The sequence below is a fragment of the Chelonia mydas genome, chromosome 20, assembly GCF_015237465.2.
Source record: "Chelonia mydas isolate rCheMyd1 chromosome 20, rCheMyd1.pri.v2, whole genome shotgun sequence".
In the NCBI taxonomy this organism is placed as follows: Eukaryota; Metazoa; Chordata; order Testudines; family Cheloniidae; genus Chelonia; species Chelonia mydas.
The window spans coordinates 7,494,492-7,513,315 of NC_051260.2; positions in this window are offsets into that span (position 1 = coordinate 7,494,492).

Genomic DNA, 18,824 nt, shown 5'->3' on the forward strand with positions numbered 1-18,824 from the left:
CCACACTGTTCCCTTTGGTCCTGCCACCCTCGAGAGGTGTCTGGTCCCTGCACTGCAGGCAGAGGGTTAATAGGACGTGTTTGGGGCCCATTAATCCTCTTACCCTCTTGGGCAGGGAGGCCACGATGGGGGAAGTGGGGCGGTGGGGGGGTACGTGGCTGGTACTGAGCCTCTGTGGAATGCTAAACCCAGTGCCTGGGGATTAACCCTTTGCTGCAAGGCCTGGGAGGTGGGGAAGTGGCAGGGGCTGCTGGCCACGGGGAGGCCTCATCTCAGGCCAAGCAGCTGCCCCCTCCCTGGCTCCGGCCAGGGCCTGGCAGATGGGGTAGGAGCCTGGAGGGGGCTGGGGCAGGTTGGGAGAGGGCATGGAGGTATTGTGGATGACTTGTAAGGGGCTTCTCTGGACCCTGCTATGCTGGGGGACTCACCATGCCCAGCCCTCCCCCCCAGAAACTCACTGCTCAGCCCCATCCCCAAAACTCACCACCATGGCACCCCTCACCTGCCCCACAGCCACCCCTAAACTGACTCCCCACCCCCTCCACTAAAACTCACTCCCCACTCCTAAGCTTCCCCCAGCCTAACTTCCCCCCTCAGCCCCTACCACCCCTTCCTTCCCTTGCATTGCCCCCCCTCCCTGCCCCCACTGGCCCGTGGGTCCCTTGGGCACTGGTCCAGCCCTGACAGCCCTGTAGGTTGAGGGGTGTGAAGGGCACAGCCCTGCCAGGGAGGCTCCCTGCCCAAAACCCACATGCCGTGCACCCCTCGGTGTCCTGATGGGCAAGGGCTCCATTCCCGTGCACCCCAAGTGCATCCATTCCCCAGAGTCACACAGGGAGAGAGGGGCAGAGCTGGGATAGAACCCACAAGTCCTGACTTCCAGCCCCCCCACCCCTGCTCTAACCACTAGACCCCACTCCCATCCCACAGCTGGGGAGAGAACCCAGGAGTCCTGTGCCCTGACCCTAAACCTGTGCTCCTTTGTGATATCCCCTAGGGCCACCAGGTGTTGTCTCCACCCACATCCCAGGCCTCGACCTGTCCTCCTCCAGAGGCTGCCAGAGAGCAGGGGTGACAGCCCCCCCACAGCCAGGGGTAGGTGGGCCTGGCGTCCCCCCTGGGAGGGCACCAGCATGGGGTAAAGAGATGGGAAAGGAGTAGAGCCCAGCAACCTCCTCTTGTGGGAGGGATAAGGAGGCGATGGTGGGACAGGCAGGGCTCAGCCCTCTGGCTGGGCAGGGGGCAGGCCGGGATAGCTCTAATCCCTTTGGTCAGGAGTCGGAGGCGGGGGGAATCTCATTCTGGATTTGCTGCTCAGGCCCTGTGGTAGACCTGAGCCTATTCCCAACCGGGCACAGTTCGGCATGTGTTTGCCCCATCTCCTGTAGGGGGAAGATAGGGGAGAGGTCTCCCGCCCCTCTGCAGACATTGGATGCCAGTGTCCTCTGCTTAGTGTCTCTAGGGAAGGATGGCACCTCCCAATTTCAATTCGTGTGCTGGCCTAGCCCTGGAGCAGCACCCCCTGCCCGCACACAGCTCCCAGCTGCGGAAGAACGGGTGGGAAGCAGCCTAGGTGGACTAAACATTGATCCAGTTGAGGTAGCGGGCTTTGACTCAGCAGGCTCCTGCAGAGAGACTGCCAGTGCTCCAGGATTCAGAGGCCAGCCGGACTGTGGCTGCAACTGACCCCCAGCCACCCAATACCAGAGATGGAGAAGAGACCCCACCTGGGCCTGGCTCCCTGGGCATTCCTTAGCTCAGGTCCAGCTGACCAGGCCCCGGAACCATCCCCTGACGCCAACCGTCATATTGGGGAGTTATCCAAAAGCCTCTTCTCCATGCACTGGGGCTGGGCACTATGGGCAGGCACCGCAGGGCTCCCAGAATGCACCGGGGCTGGGCACTATGGGCAGACACCACAGGGCTCCCAGAATGCACCGGGGCTGGGCACTATGGGCAGGCACCGCAGGGCTCCCAGAATGCACCGGGGCTGGGCACTATGGGCAGGCACCGCAGGGCTCCCAGAATGCACTGGGTCTGGGCATTATGGGAAAGCGCTGCAAGGCTCCCAAATACACTGCTGCTGCCATGGCTGCGGTTTGTGGCTGCCCCAGAATGGCTCTGATGAAATGGAGCCCCCAGGGATGAGCAAGGGTCCCTGCCACGGCCTGACCCTCTGCTGTGCTCCAGCACAAAGATGGGGCTGGCTTCCCTAAGCCAGGCCCTGCCCGTCTGCCTCAGCCACTTGGGGCAAGGTCTGGGCTGGGGAGTGGGGAGCAGAGGGGGACGCCCCATCCAGAAGCAAAACAAGGGAGTGATGTTGTGTGGGGAGGGGTGGGCGTTGGCTGCCTGGGCTCGCCTGCAAGGCGGCGGAATGCGGTCCATGTGCCGGGGGGCGGGCACACCGGCATGTGCTGCCAAACATGCCGACTGGGAAACATCATTGTCCCCGATTCTCCCAGCCCCACCCGCCCTCTCCCCCGACCGGCAGTGCTCGCTCTGCCAGTGACATGCAGCCCCCTCTGGGGCAGGATGTGCCAGCCGCCTGGCCCGATGGGGGATGGGTTTGGGGGTGGCTGCTAATTACCTGACCTGGAACCTGGCCAGGGCTCCGGGAGTAATACCCCTCCCCTTGCAAAGGGGCCATGGCTGCAGTAACCCTTTGTTCCCTGGAGAATGTGCCCTTCCTGAAGCCAGCTCTGTCTGGCCTCCTTTCTGGGGGTCACCCTGATCCCCCCCAACCCCCAGACTTACCTGCTACCTCCCCTACACCCCTGGCTCCCACACTCCTTGAATCCAAAGACTTCTGCTATGCCCCATCCCTCTCTAGCCTTTCCTGCTATCCCTGCCCCTCACACCTCTCCAGTCCAAAGGCTCCTGCTAACCCTTCCCTCCACCTGTGCAGATCCCCCCCAGAATCCAAGCTACCTGGGTAACCCTCCCCAGTACCTGTCTCCCTTTGGAGCCCCTTCCCTAGTCCCAGCAGCTCTGGGGTTTGCCAGGCGCTCACCCCCTCTGTTCCCCACACTCCTCCTGCCCAGGGAGCTCTGGCCCATGCTGATGCCCCTTAGCCAGCGCTCTGGCTCTCGACCCCCAGGGTATAGCATCCCTGCCCCTGAGAGTATATGATCGAGGAGGAATAAATTCTGAAATTATATCTTGGAGGCTCCTTCAGGCTCCCTGCACAGTCCCTGTTGTGCTGCTCCTGTCAGCTGAGTGCATCCCACCCCCAGGGCTGCCTGCACCCCCTGCGCTGACCCCACTGAGCTGCTCCTGGCTGCTGAGTGCATCCCCCACCCCCAGGGCTCCCTGCACCCCCGTGCCATCCCAGCTGTGCTGCTCCTGTCAGCCTGGGGGGGGGGGGTGCAGGAAGGCATGGTAGGGAATGGGGAGGGCCCATGGTGGGGGGGGGTTGTCCTGACCTTGCTTGGGGATAGGGAGTAGCAGGAGGTTTGGAATTCAAGAGGGGTGGTGGCCAGGCGTGGGAGGGGTAACAGAAGAGTCTGGGGAGGAGGTGGGGGGCAGCGGCATGACCCCAGACTTGGGGCTAGACAGAGCTGGCTTGAGAAGGGGCTCATTCCCCAGGGAGCAAAGGGTTAACGTGCCCATGGCCCCTTTGCAAGAGGGGCGTTACCCCCAGATTCTGGGCTCCAGTGCCAGCCCAAGTGTCTACACTGCAATTTTATAGCCCCGCAACCTGAGTCAGCTGACCAGGCCAGCCATGGCCAGGCCGTGGGTCTGTTATTGCAGTGTAGACGCACCCTGTAACTCTGAAGCGCCTAGGGCCTGGGCTGCGGCTGTTCACAGTAGAGAAACGCAGCACCGCAGCTTGCTCCGGTGTGACCGAACCAGCGCAAGCTGCAGCGGGGCCACGTCGATGCCAGCCACCTACTTTGGGGCTCTGGGCCTAGGCAGGCTGCGTCCTCCCACAGGCCTCAGCTCAGGTCCTGGCTCTTTGCACTCACTGACGTGGGACATTTGGCTCGTCCCTTTGCCAGCTTGAATGGCTCTGCCCTGCTGTGTGTCAGCGGCAGGGGCTATGCCCTCAGTCCCTGGGACAGGACATCTCCTGAGGCTGATCAGCAGCACCCCCTGCCCCCCCCCACTCCCCAACCAATGGATGGATGGAGTCCTCTGCCCCCTCCGCTCCTCTTGGCTGGGGCTCTGCCAGGGCCCAGTCAGTGGCTGGGTTGGGGGGGGGGGGGGGGAGAATGCCTGGGAGGGGGAGGAGCTGGAGTTTCCTGCTTTCCTCCATGTCTTGCCCCATTTCACGGTTTCCTCCTGAAGCTGCACCAAGGGTTCCCTTCTCTCACGGCTCCTTCTAGGAAGTGATCTGGGCCCAGGCAGCCCTCTAGGCCCCTCCACGTAGGCTCCCCCATGTAGCACATCCCTCCAAAAGAGATGGGGGTAGGGGTGCTGACAAATGGCTTCACTTGGCATTGGGCAGCCTTGCCTTAACTCCCCATTCTGCTTTCTCTCCGATCCCAGACAGGGAAGGTGGGGGGGGGGGGGGGGAGAGAAAAAACACCTGCTGCTGAGCCCCGTCCCCCCAGGAAAGCCAGTTGACTTGTTCAGCAGGCACATGGGGGAGTCCTCAACCACTGATATCGTCCTTTGTGCTTTTCAGGGGATTCCCAAGGGCCAAGCCAATTCTGTGTGTGTGTGTGTGTGTGTGTGTGTGTGTGTGTGTGTGTGTGTGTGTGTGTGTGTGTGTGTGTGTGTGTGTGTGTGTGTGTGTGTGTGTGTGTGTGTGTGTGTGTGTGTGTGTGTGTGTGTGTGTCCTGTCACGGCCTGGACTTTTGGGGTCAGTTCAGGTCAGGACATTTGTGATAGCTCGAAAGGTTGACCGGGATGCAAAGCCCGCTGCCCACCCAGCTCTCGCTGCAGGGAAGACCTCCGGGCAGCGATGCTGAGCTTGATGGTAGAACACGTGGGAGTCCTGTGGCACCGGCGCCTCAGCCCTGCCTCGACGTGCCCGGCCAACTCTGTCATCAAGGTTCTCAGGATGAGAAGCAGCAGCCGCACCCGGCATGCTAGCCCCTGGCGCTGAGCTCAGCAGTGCTCCAGCAACAGGCTGGGAGTCCGCTTGGCCTAGGATGGGGATCCCTCCATGGAATGAATCAATGCTGTGGGGAGCAGAGTTGGGGCTCCCTAGGTGGTGGTCTCCCTAGGGTCAGTGCTGCCCCCAATGTGAAGTGGGGGCACTGTGCTGCAAGGAGTAGGGTGAGGGCTCAGTAGGGGGTGCTCTTCCCTTGCAGTCAGTGCTGACCCCAGTGCCCCAGCATGGTGCTAGGGGGTGCTGTGCTGCAGGGTGGGGGGTTCAGACTATTCCCAAAACTCCAGTGAGGGTCTGGTTAATGAGAAGGTTTAGGCCTCAGCTAAAACAATGCCATGGAGCTTTCCCTGGGGCCCTACTTCCTGCCCCAATTCCAGTGGCGACAATTCTAGTCCACCCTCCTGAACGCCCTGAGCAGTTAGCTACGGGGTCCCTCTCTCTGGGTCATATCACTGCAGCTGTTCAGCAGCTGCCAGGCCAGACCCTGTTCTAGTCCAGAGGTGGCTGCATTTCAGTGACAGTGCAAAGCGAGACCTGTGAGAAGGCAGCACATGGCTTTGGGTGCTACTGGAAGGCAGGTTATTAGCCAGCCCGTTTGGTGGCCTTCTGCACGAGGCCAGTTTAGTGGGTCTCATCTCAGGCGTCCACTTGCCCAAAACCCACATGCACTAGCTGAGCCCCAGTAGAGAGGCCAAGGGCTGAATGGGGTGGGGAGCCCAACCTTCCACTGCCCACTTGGGCAGGTTGGAAGGGGATAACAGAGACCTCAGAACTTGTCACATGACTGAACTATTGTGCAGAGGGATTAAGCTTGTCCAGGAAGCACAGGCTGGGAAAAAGGGAGGAGTTGCATTGTACATAACACTCGCTCTTATAAACCACACAAAATTCTCTGTTACTCGCACACTCTAGGGGCACCCACCCTTACCCTGTTCCTAGGGCTCAAGCACAACCCTGTTAATTTAGGCACCACACTTACCCTTCTTTGGACTCTGGGCATAACCTTACACTCTGGGGGTTTGTAGGGTCTTTTACCAGTGAAAGAGCCTTACACAGTAATATGCTACTTAACCTCTATTTATTAACAATCACCAAAACAGAATACACACGCTATGCATACAATGCTCACCACTCTCAATAAGGCAGAAACTTTTCCCTGCTGGCCAGTCAGGATCAGATCATCTGGGGGCTCCAGCTTCTGCACAATGTGATTGGCAGCGTGTGAGGTCTGGCAGCTCTGATCTTGGGACTTTGTCTGGTAGTTGGTTCCAAAGAATTTCCTTTTGGACCCCAGTTTATATAGTGAAACTTGAACCTTGCTTAGCTCTACCTTAATCAATCATTTTACTAACCAATTCTAATATATTGTAACAAAATTCTCTAACAAATCATAACCCACCACCTTAATGGATTTACACTTAGCAAAATTATGTAACTAGACACAGATCATACCAACAAACAATAGAGAAGTGGGGACCATAAAAAATGAGAATTTCACAACTGCAACCAGAAAAGGAGTACTTGTGGCACCTTAGAGACTAACCAATTTATTTGAGCATAAGCTTTCGTGAGCTACAGCTCACTTCATCGGATGCAACCTTTTCTGGTTGCGAATACAGACTAGCACGGCTGTTACTCTGACAACTGCAACCACTGATAAGTGATTTCTTGCCAGACAGGGTGCTGTCAAACTACGTTTTCTTTAACCACCTTAAGATCTGTTTCTTTATCTGGTGATGGTGGGCACTATTAGGACAGAATTGCCTTCTTAACAGCTCAATATTACCTTGTTTTAATGTAATGTAGATGGAATGTGAGGATGTGACTTTTTGCTTCTTAGCTCATGGCTGCTGCTCTCCTAATATGGCTGCAGACAAAGGCCTTATCCATACAGTCCCCTCCTTATGACACTTTTTCCAAAGCTGTCACTACTATTCCAGGAGTCCAATACGCAGACCGGCTGAGCTTGGGCTTGCCTGCTGGGTATAATTAACAGGGGCCTTATTTGACTGCACAGGCCAGCTTCAAACGGTACTCTTCACCCAGCAAGCCAAAGCTACTATGCTCATTAAGAAAGTAAATTGGATTCCAGTGATCACCACAACAAGGTGAACCATGATATTTAGTGTACCAGTTGCAGAAGATGACCACCCTAATAGTGTTTCCCACCAGGAACGATATCCTGCATCTGCAACAGTTTTCAGTACATGAGTGATGTCTGTATTAGGTTGTACTTCAATACATGTTCTCCGTTTGTGCAGTATATATTGTAAATGCAAATGTAACATAGGATGGATTAACAATTTTCTTATCATGGTCATAGTCATGCCTCAGGTTACAGGTGTTACACGTGTGGTTTAAGTTTCAAGTAGTTTACAGTCCATACAGGTACATAGTATTTAAAATCACAACTTTTAATCTTTGTAATATTGCAAAAACTAAATAAGTCATAAAATACAATTCCTTATCGTCTACACCACCATTGGACAATGACGTCCAACAGAAACACATCCCCTTCCTGCATATACAACAGCTGACTTTTGTTTAGTGAATACATTAAACATACATCTTTGGGTTCCTTGGTCTTGAACATAGAAATATTCACCTCTTGTAAATTTTGATCCTCATACACATCCCAAATTCTCATAGGCTACACACTGAAACATGTCAATGGTTTTTCTTTATATACCCAGGAATATGATCAGTGGAATACATAAGCAAATTTTTTGTTAACTGGATTCCCACAGGTACGACTGGATATATACCAGTAGTGAGACTGGGGTGTACAGTTACTGTATAAGCTTGTAGAACAATTTGATCTTTATTTAGGGTAAAATTTACCAATTTCCACCATGCCATTAATGGTCTCTCCCCTTCCGTAACGTTTTCCCAACAACTTTGTATACAAAGGCAAATTTCCTTGCATGCCTTCCCGGATTATTTGAATGACCAATTGCTGATTTGTTTCCTGGGCCTGTGTACAGGCTAATGCTAAGGACACATTTTCTTATATTGATTCCATAGTCCCTACTGAAAGTAACAAATACTTTTTACCTTGCTGTTGCCATACTGGCAGTATTTTAGAAAATAATTGTTGTCTCATTCTTAATTTTGACAAGGATGCACTGATGGGCTTTCCTAATTTTTCTATTTCAGCTGTAACATAATTTAGTTTGCCATTACCTCTCTGTTAGTAGCATCCAGTACTCCAGCTCCTAATCCAATTTCACCCAGAGCAGTTTTCAATACACGCGAGAGCATTTTTTAGGCTACCCACCCCTCCTGGCTCCCAGGCAAATCCAATAACCTTCAGTAGTTCACATTAAGATAGTGTTAGAGCAGCTCTACCCTCACTGGGCCTTTACTTTACTGCCCCTTATACTAATCAGGGAAGGTGTTGTATAAAATTAAATGTAAGAAAAGGAAGGCCATTACAACACCCAGGTGCACGCAGCTGGCCGTACATACTGGAAGTTGATTAAGACTTGCCAATTATTACCGATTTTTTTTTTCAGTAACCAATGTTTTCACATACCCTTCTTTCCCTTAGTAATTTCACTTTGTGCTTCAAATTTGTTTGTGTACATCCTTCCATTCCCACCAACAGATAAACCTTGTGTCCCATGCATATTCTGCCTTTACCACCTGTGCATGTTTCCCTGTTAACAGACTGGCATTCCTTGACCTCCGCCCTTCTGCAACATTGTTTTCTGTAACTACAATTAAAATACTTAATCCTTTTCTGCCTAATGCAGAATCCTTTAAAATAATACACAACAATGCTAGCAACAAGACAAACACAAACCATAAAACACAATCTTTGTCGCAACAGTAGATGGCATTCTGGGTTGCTCTTCAGCTGGTACCAGCTTGTCCTAAAGTTCTGAAAGGCAAAAAACATTTTTCTACCCCCTTTGTGTGGTGCGTGTGTGTGTGTGTGAGAGACACACAGATTATTGCTTAAAATATACTCCCTCCTTTTACAAATTTCCTTTCTGATTGCAGGCAAAGTGTGGGACCCTTACTGAATGGAGGAGGCAGCCTAGTGACAGATAATGTGGAAAAAGCTGAAGTACTCAATGCTTTTTTTTGGCCTTGGTCTTCACAGACAAGGTCAGCTCCCAGACTGCTGGACAGGGCAGCAAAGTATGGGGAAGAGGTGAGCAGCCCCCAGTGGTGAAAGAACAGCTTAAGGACTATTTAGAAAAGCTGGACATGCGCAAGTCCATGGGTCTCGATCTAATGCATCCAAGGATGCTGAGGGAGTTGGCTGATGTGATTGCAGAGCCATTGGCCATGATCTTTGAAAACTCGTGGTGATCGGGGGAGGTCCCAAACGATTGGAAAAAGGCAAATATAGTGCCCATCTTTAAAAAAGGGAAGAAGGAGAATCTGGGGAACTACAGACCTGTCAGCCTCACCTCAGTCCCTGGAAAAATCATGGAGCAGGTCCTCCAGGAATCCATTTTGAAGCACTTGGAGGAGAAGATAGTGGTCAAAAACAGTCAACATGGATTCACCAAGAGCAAGTCATGCCTAACCAACCTGATTGCCTTCTATGAAGAGATAACTGGCTCTATGGATGGGGGAAAGCGGTTGACATATATCTTGACTTTAGCAAAGCTTTTGACACGGTCTCCCACAGTATTCTTGCCAGCAAGGTAAAGTAGTATGGGCTGGATGAATGGAATATAAGGTGGATAGAAAGCTAGCTAGATTGGGCTCAACAGCTCAATGTCTAGCTGGCAGCCAGTATCAAGCAGAGTGCCCCAGGGGTTGGTCCTGGGGCTGGTTTTGTTCAATATCTTCATTAATGATCTGGATGATGGGATGGATTGCATCCTAAGCAAGTTCACAGATGACACTAAACTGAGGGGAGAGGTAGATATGCTGGAGGATAGGGATAGGGTCCAGAGTGACCTAGAGAAATCGGAGGATTGGGCCAAAAGACATCTGATGAGGTTCAACAAGGACAAGTGCAGAGTCCTGCACTTAGGATGGAAGAATCTCATGCACCGCTAGAGGCTGGGGACTGACTGGCTAAGCAGTAGTTCTGCACAAAAGGACCTGGGGATTACAGTGGATGAGAAGCTGGATATGAGTCAGCAGTGTGGCTTCCTGCCAAGAAGGCTAGTGGCATATTGGGCTGCATTAGTAGGAGCAGAGCGAGGGAAGTGATTATTCCCCTCTATTCGGCACAGGTAAGGCCAAATTTGGAGTATTGTGTCCTATTTGGGGACCTCCACTACAGAAAGTGTGTGGACAAATTGGAGAAAGTCCAGTGGAGAGCAACGAAAATTATTAGGAGGCTAGGGCACGTGACTGAGGGAACTGGGGTTATTTAGTCTGCAGAAGAGAAGGGTGAGGGGAGATTTGATAGGAGCCTTCAACTACTTGAAGGGGCGGGGGGGGTTCCAAAGAGGATGGAGCTCAGCTGTTCTCAGTGATGGCAGATGACAGCACAAGGAGGAATGGTCTCAAATTGCAGTGGGGGAGGTCTAGGTTGGATATTAGGAACACTATTTCACTAGGAGGGTGGTGAAGCACTGGAATGGGTTACCTAGGGAGGTGGTGGAATCTCCATCCTTAGAGGTTTTTAAGGTGCGTCTTGACAAAGCCCTGGCTGGGAGGATTTAGTTGAGGTTGGTCCTGCTTTGAGCAGGGGGTTGGACTAGATGACCTCCTGAGGTCTCTTCCAACCCTAATCTTTAGGATTCTATGAAAACAAAGGAATTACCCCCATACTTTCCTGTGTTTTTGTTCTATAGACAGGCCAGGTTTCAATGGCTTCTACCTTTTAAGGGTTTAGGGTGAATTATCCCACTGTTTGGTTATTAAATTCATTAGGTGGTGTACCTCAGTTTCCCTTCTTATACAGCAGATCAGGTTTGTAATGTTTTTTCTGCTGTGCCAAGCTTTAAAGTTTATTCACAGGTAATAACTGAGAAGCATTATTACCAGATGCCTTTAAAGTTTTTTTCCAAAAATCATACACATGATGCATTGTTACAGGATTACTCATTAACATTCAATTTATCCCAATGTTTAATATTCACAACAACATTAGCACCAAAATCTATTACAAGTGGGTGTTTATAAGTGTCCTTTTGTTCCATGCCTTTTATTTAGACAAGTTTATTCTCAGGCTTGACTTTTTCCCCCACTTTCCTTTCCTGGAGGGTCATAATCTGATTCTTCTTGCTTACAAGTAGCTTATTTGCTGACCAGGTATGTCCATTATCTGCAGCTCCTTTGTGCTGCCATTTATAGGCAGTTCTCTCCTTCCTCTAGCAGCTAGGTAATTTGCATCCACACAGAGGCTTTCTGCCTTTCTTTTGGATCCAAAGCTACTAGCAAGCAGCTCAGAGACAGTCTTAAAAGGGACACAGTCCACTTCCAGAGTTCTGATTACTTTTCACTTTCAACTCCTGCTTCCAAAACACACAGCGATCTTGGAGAAAGAAAATACAACCTATTGTGGCTCCTTTTTGGAGCACGTGGAGGATGTTAATTAAGTAGCATGTTTTGTTTGCCTTTCTTTTACCCCTTCTCCAATATACACTGCGTATGTCATAGGAGGTGCATTCCTTCCATAGTTTAACATTATATTAGCCATAGCAATTTTTACATAAGATGTAACTGTTTCTTTTGTAGTCAGAGTTTTCATGTACCCTTATCAAAGCGTCAGTCCGATTACTCAGAGCCACCTTAAGACTCAGTGTTCCTAACATTGCTTCTTTGTGCACCTCACCCCTGCTGTTGCTCTAGAGGAGCATTGTCTTTTTCATTTCTTATTCTTTTACTGCTGCTCTTATCTGCTATTTTGTCCTTTCCCTCCCAACAAAAGGGATCCAGAATCTCTCCCCTTTCTCCTGGTTCTGGCTGCCCCTTATTACTGCATGACTTTGGTCTTTATTTAAAAACATTAAAACTTTATAAATCATTGAGGTACCTTAAGGGTTAAATGCTAAATACCAAAGCCGAACAACACTAGTTACCTGTGTCTGGCAAAAAGGTGTCTGTCAGTTTCGCAACTTTGAATTAAAGATTCAAATGGATTTTTAGTGGTATTATTTAAAAAAAAAAAATCCAACCAATTCATCTTAAACCTACAAAACAAGAGTTTTACAAACCAGGTGTGTTTTTTTTAACATATTTACACAGTATATTTACACACACACACCAAAAAACACTAACTCAGAAACCTATCCTTGCAACAAAGCCTGTTGCCAACTGTGTCCATATATCTATTCAGGGGACACCATCATACAGCCTAATCACGTCAGCCACACTATCAGAGGCTCGTTCACCTGCCCATCTACCAATGTGATATATGCCATCATGTGCCAGCAATGCCCCTCTGCCATGTACATTGGCCAAACTGGACAGTCTCTACGTAAAAAACTAAATGGACAAATCAGACGTCAAGAATTATAACATTCAAAAACCAGTCGGAGAACACTTCAATCTCTTTGGTCACTTGATTACAGACCTAAAAGTGGCAATTCTTCAAAAAAACAAAAAACCAAACAAAAAACACAACTTCAAAAACGGATTCCATCGAGAGATTGCTGAATTGGAATTAATTTGCAAACTGGATACAATTAACTTAGGCTTGAATAAAGACTGGGAGTGGATGGGTCATAACACAAAGTAAAACTATTTCCCCATGTTTATTCCCCCCCACCCCCCAACTGTCCAACCCCCTGCTCAAAGCAGGACCAATCCCCAATTTTTGCCCCATATCCCTAAATGGCCCCCTCAAGGATTGAACTCACAACCTTGGGTTTAGCAGGCCAAAGCTCAAACCACTGAGCTATCCCTGATCATTCTTGTTACAGTGTGTATGGTAACACCCATTGTTTCATGTTCTTTGTGTACATAAAATCTCCCCACTGTATTTTCCACTGCATACATCCGATGAAGTGAGCTGTAGCTCACAAAAGCTTATGCTCAAATAAATTTTTTAGTCTAAGGTGCCACAAGTACCCCTTTTCTTTCTGCGGATACAGACTAACACGGCTGCTACTCTGAAACCTGACACACACACACACTTTTTCTTAACATCCCTTACACTGCTTTAATTATTTTTACACAGCTGTATACAGATTACATTCCCTTTTATGCATATGGATGCAGTTAAGTTCTAATGGAAAACCCTTATGTTCTTTTAGTGATTTTGACTAAATTGTCCATCGTCAAATGATTTAAATCAGATTGTTTCTCTGCCTTCTGCAGTTATTATTTACAGACCATTCCTTTGGAAAAGGGCCCATTTTCCTTCAGAATGGCTGCAAAGAAACCAAGAATTCTCTTCCTAAAATACTTTCCCTCTAACATTTTCTCATCTTTCAACGGTTCAATTCCCGCTAGCCTCTGCAGAGTTAACCTCTCAATCTTTCCTTAAATCACTTGTTTACCTCCCAAAATGACCCCTTTATCAGCTCAGATATTCCCAGTATTGTCCAGGGCTCTGAATTCCCATGCCTGTGCTTACTGCTTCCCTTACTCCTTCCACTATGCCCCTCAGGCCGAATTTCGATACCTGGACAGATACTGGAATGAATGATTAAACAATCAGTTTCTAAGCACCTAGAGGATAGTAGGGTTAAGGGATAGCCAGAATAGATTTGTCAAGAGCAAGTCATGGCAAACCAAACTAATTTCCTTCTCTGACAGGGTTACTGGCCTAGTGGTAGGGGGGAAAAGAGTAGACCTGATATATCTTGATTTTAGTGAGGCTTTTGACAGTCCCACATGACATTCTCATACACAAACTGGGGAAGTATAGTCTAGATTAAATTACTGTAACTGCACAACTGGTTGAAAGACTGTACTCAGAGTAGTTATCAATAGTTCGCTGTCAAAGTCAGAGGACATTGTGATGGATGGGGTCACAGAAACCCCCTTTGGGACTGCCACCTGATGTGCCCAGACTACCTCTGAGCCTGTTTTCCCTGGCAGCTTGGGACTTCAGTACCTTGCCTTCTTAGAGCCAGACACGCTTGCCTGCTGCAAACACAGACCAAGACTGAACCACGTCCCCCACAAGCTGCAGGCTTAACTGAAAACAGTTTAAGAAGTGCTCCTGTCTTTGATACCCAGCTCCCAATGGGGGCCAAACCCCAAATAAATCCATTTTACCCTGTATAAAGCATATACAGGGTAAACTCATAAATTGTTCGCCCTCTGTAACACTGATAGAGAGATATGCAGAGCGGTTTGCCCCCCAGGTATTAATACATACTCTGGGTTAATAAGTAAAAAGTGATTTCATTAAATAGAAAAAGTAGGATTTAAGTGGTTCCAAGTAATAACAGACAGAACAAAGTGAATTACCAAGCAAAATAAAATAAAACACACAAGTCTAAGCCTAATACAGTAAAAAACTAAATGCAGGTAAATCTCACCCTCAGAGATGTTCCAATAAACTTCTTTTACAGACTAGACTTACTCCTAGTCTGGGTCCAGCAATCACTCACACCCCTGTAGTTACCGTCCATTGTTCCAGTTTCTTTCAGATATCCTTTGGGGTGGAGAGGCTATCTCTTGAGCCTGCTGAAGACAAAATGGAGGGGTTTCCCCAGGGGCTTATATAGTCTCTCTCTTGTGGGTGGAAACACCTTCCCCTCTCCTATGCAGAATCCAGCTGCAAGATGGAGTTTTGGAGTCACATGGGCAAGTCACATGTCCATACATGACTCAGTTCTTTACAGGCCAATGCCACATTCCCAGGAAAGTTCAGATGTGGACTGACATCTCTCAAAGTTCATTGTCAGCTTAAGTGTTTCTTGATTGGGCACTTACGGAGAATAGTCTTTTCTCCAGAAGCTGACCAAATGCTTCACTGAGGCTACTTAAAATCAAACAAGTACATAGCCAATATTCATAACTTCGAATACAAAAATGATACATGCATACAAATAGGATGGATATATCCAATAGATCATAACCTTTGCAGAGATATGTTACATGACATATCTAGCATAAAACCTATTCCAGTTATGTCATATTTACACTCATAAGCATATTTCTGGAAAGCATTGTGGGGTGAAACGTCACAGACATGTCTAGTGGGGTCCCACAAGGGTCAGTCCTTGGTCTGGTACTAGTCAATATTTTCATTAATGACTTGGATAATGGAGTATGCTTAAAATGTGTGGATGACACCAAGCTGGGAGGGATTGCAAGCACTTTGGAAGAGGGGATTAGAATTCAAAACAACCTTGACAAATTAGATAATCGGTCTGAAATCAACAAGATGAAATTCAATAAAGGCACATGCACAGTACTACACTTAGGAAGGAAAATTCAAATGCATAACTACAGTATGGGAAAACCTGGCTAGGTACCTTTGCGACTGAAAAGGATCTGGGGGTTACAGTGGCTCACAAACTGAATATGAATCAACAGCGTGATGCAGGCTAATACCATTCCGGGGTATATTAACAAGAGTGTCCTATGTAAGACACAGGAGGAAACTGTCCCACTCTACTCGGCACTGGGGACGCCCCAGCGGGAGTCCTGTGTCCAGTTCCAGGTGCCCCACTTTTGGAATGACGTGGACAAATTGGAGACAGTCCTGAGGCGAGAAACAAAAATGATTAAAGGTCTAGAACACCTGATGTATGAGGAAAAGTTACAAAAACTGGGCAGGTTTAGTCTTAAGAAAAGAAGGCTGAGGGGGAACCTGATAGCAGCCTTCAAATATGTGAAGGGCTGTTTTAAAGGGGACAGCGGTCAATTGTTCTCCATGTCCACTGCAGGTAGGACAGATGTAATGGGCTTAATTTGCAACAAGAAAAATTTAGATTCGATATTAGGAAAAACTTTCTAACGATAAGAGTAATTAAGCTCTGGAACAGGGTTCAAAGGGCGATTGGGAATCCCCGTCACTGGAGGTTTTTAAGAACAGGCTGGATAAAAAAATCCACCCCCCTAAGAAATATAGTTACATCAATCTAACCCTCTGTGTAGACAGCTCTATGTCAGGAAAGCTTCTACCGCCTCTCGGGGAATTGGATTAACTACGCTACGGGAGAGCTCTCTTCTGGTGGCACGGAGAGTCCTCATCAGGGCCGGCTCCAGGCACCAGCTTTCCAAGCAGGTGCTTGGGGCGGCAGCCAGAATGGGGTGACCGTCCGTGTCCCGCGGCAACAATTCGGCGGCAGCTCCGCTGCTCTAGCACCAGTTGGCAATTTGGCGGCGACTGCTTGGGGCAGCAAAATTGGTAGAGCCGCCCCTGGTCCTCATTAAAGTGCTACCATGGCACAGCTGCGCCAATGCAGCGTTTTAAGTATAGACAGGCCCTTAGAGTGGCTTAGCTGAAGTTGATTCAGACGGCTAGATCAATCTGGATTAAGCGTGTCCACACAGGTGCTGGTGTAAGTGCTCCTGCAAGCAGATCAGGCCTTTCCCTGTTGGAGGCTGCCGTATATATTGTAATACAGCTGGGAGGCAGTGGCTCTGGGAGGTGCTTCATGGACGCCGACTGAGCCCTGGCCTGGGGAGCTCTCTCACTCCCAGTCACTTATTCAGGGCCCTGAGGGCTGCCCCACCCCAGTTCACAGATTTCATTTTATTTTCCACGGGGGAGCAAAGGGAGCATGTGACAGACCCAATCCTGCCAATGCCCACAAATGACCCAGGTCGAGCTGCTTGCCCACTGCAGACAGCAAGGCTGTTCCCAGGGGAGGGGTATTTGCTAGATCAGGCCCCATGCGCTTTGATGATGGATCCTCCACAGAGAACTTGCTCAGGCTCCCATTTGTTCAGGAGTGCAGGATCCGGCCCCTGGAAGGGAGTATAACTACACATGACCGGGAGGGGAGTGCGGTCCAGTGGTTAGTGTATGGGAGCTCGGAATCAGGACTCCTGGGATCTAGTCCCAGCTCTGGGAAGGGAGTGGGGTCTGGCATGTTAGAATGGGGTTGATGAGAGCCAGAATTCCTAGCTCCTATTCCCAGCTCTGGGAGTGGGATCTAGTGCATAGAGCAGAGAGGGCTGGGCAGCAGGTCTCCTAGGTTCTATCCCTGGCTCTGGGATGGGAGCGGGGTCTAGTGGCTAGAGCAGGGAGTTGGGACTCCTGGGTTCTATCCCATCTTTGTAAGGGGAGAGGGTCCAGTAGTAGTAGTTAGAGCAGAGAGAGGGCATGGGGATGCTTGAGTTCCCCTTGACTGTTTTGTCATCAGCCAACTAGAGAGTTCATTTGTTTGAACCCATGTGTTTGCTCTGCAGTACAGGGCCCAGCCATCAATTCACAGCCTGGGCACAGGGTGAAGGAATAAACATCTGAAGACACAAATAAAATAAACGCTGGGTGTGGCAGGTGGGGAGCCAAGCCTGATCCCCAATTTCAGGCAAATAATGCTTCCACCTGCAAGCCCCTCTCCCCCGCTGCAGAGAAGATGTGGCAAAGGCCTGGCCCGGACTGCTGGAGAGCCAGGCTCAGTCCCCTGCACAGCCCTTGCTATGTAACTTACTCCTCTGAGCACTGCGGAAATAGCCCTGCCCCACGGGGTGCTGGTTACTATAGCCCTGTCCCATGGGGGTGCTGGGTTACTATAGCCCTGTCCCATGGGGGTGCTGGGTTACTATGGCCCTGCCCCACGGGGTGCAGGTTACTATGGTCCTGTCCCACGGGGTGCAGGTTACTATGGTCCTGTCCCATGGGGTGCTGGTTACTATAGCTCTGTCCCACGGGGTGCTGGTTACTATGACCCTGCCCCACAGGGTGCTGTGTTACTATGGCCCTGCCCCATGGGGCATTTAAAGACCGTGCAGTTTTTCTTCTTGCTGTAGAATGTGGCAGTCAGGGGAGGGGCCCTGGCACTGATTTCTACCCCTGGTCCTGCACCCCAGGTGTATGTGTCAGGGTGTGTGTGGAACAGAGCTGGCATACAGCTCCCTGCTGGGCAGCTCAGCTCAGCTATTTTGCAGGGGGTGTGTTTCCACACCAAATTCAGCAAGGCCCCAGCCCTGCAGTCATTGTCTGGGTGCTTCATGTAACACACAGGCCCTTGGGCTGGGCTGAGTGTGCACTAGTGTGACACAACCCCCCCACGCACTGATGGAGAGAGGATGGGGTGTCTCACGCAGACACACACAGGGGAGCCTGGTGGTGGGGCAGTCATTCATACATGAGGAGGGTTACACACACACACACATATTGGGAGTATATTGGGGTCACACACATGGAGAGTGTAGGGGGTCTCTCTCTCACGCACACACTGGGCGTGTAGGGGTAATCACAGAAACACACACAAACGTGGGGGCATAGGGGGATCTCATAAACACTGCATATGGAAGTGCATGGGATTTCTCATTCTCAGATACAAGGGGAATATGGGAGATCTCTCTCTCACACACACACATGGGGGAGAGTAGGGGGACCTCTCTCTCTCTCACACACACACACTGTGGGGGGAGTGTAGGGGGATCTCTCTCTTTCACACACATACGGGGGGAGTATGGGAGATCTCTCTCTCTCACACACACATGGGGGAGAGTAGGGGGACCTCTCTCTCACACACACACATGGGGGGAGCTTAGGGGGATCTCTCTCTCACACACACACACAGACACGGGGGAGCGGAGGGGGATCGCTCTCTCACACACACGGGGGGGGAGGGGAGCGTGGGGGGATCTCTCTCTCTCACACACACTGTGGGGGGAGCATAGGGGGATCTCTCACTCTCTCACACACATGCACACACAGGGTGGGGCAGCTTAGGAGGATCTCTGTCACACACACACACACACACACGGG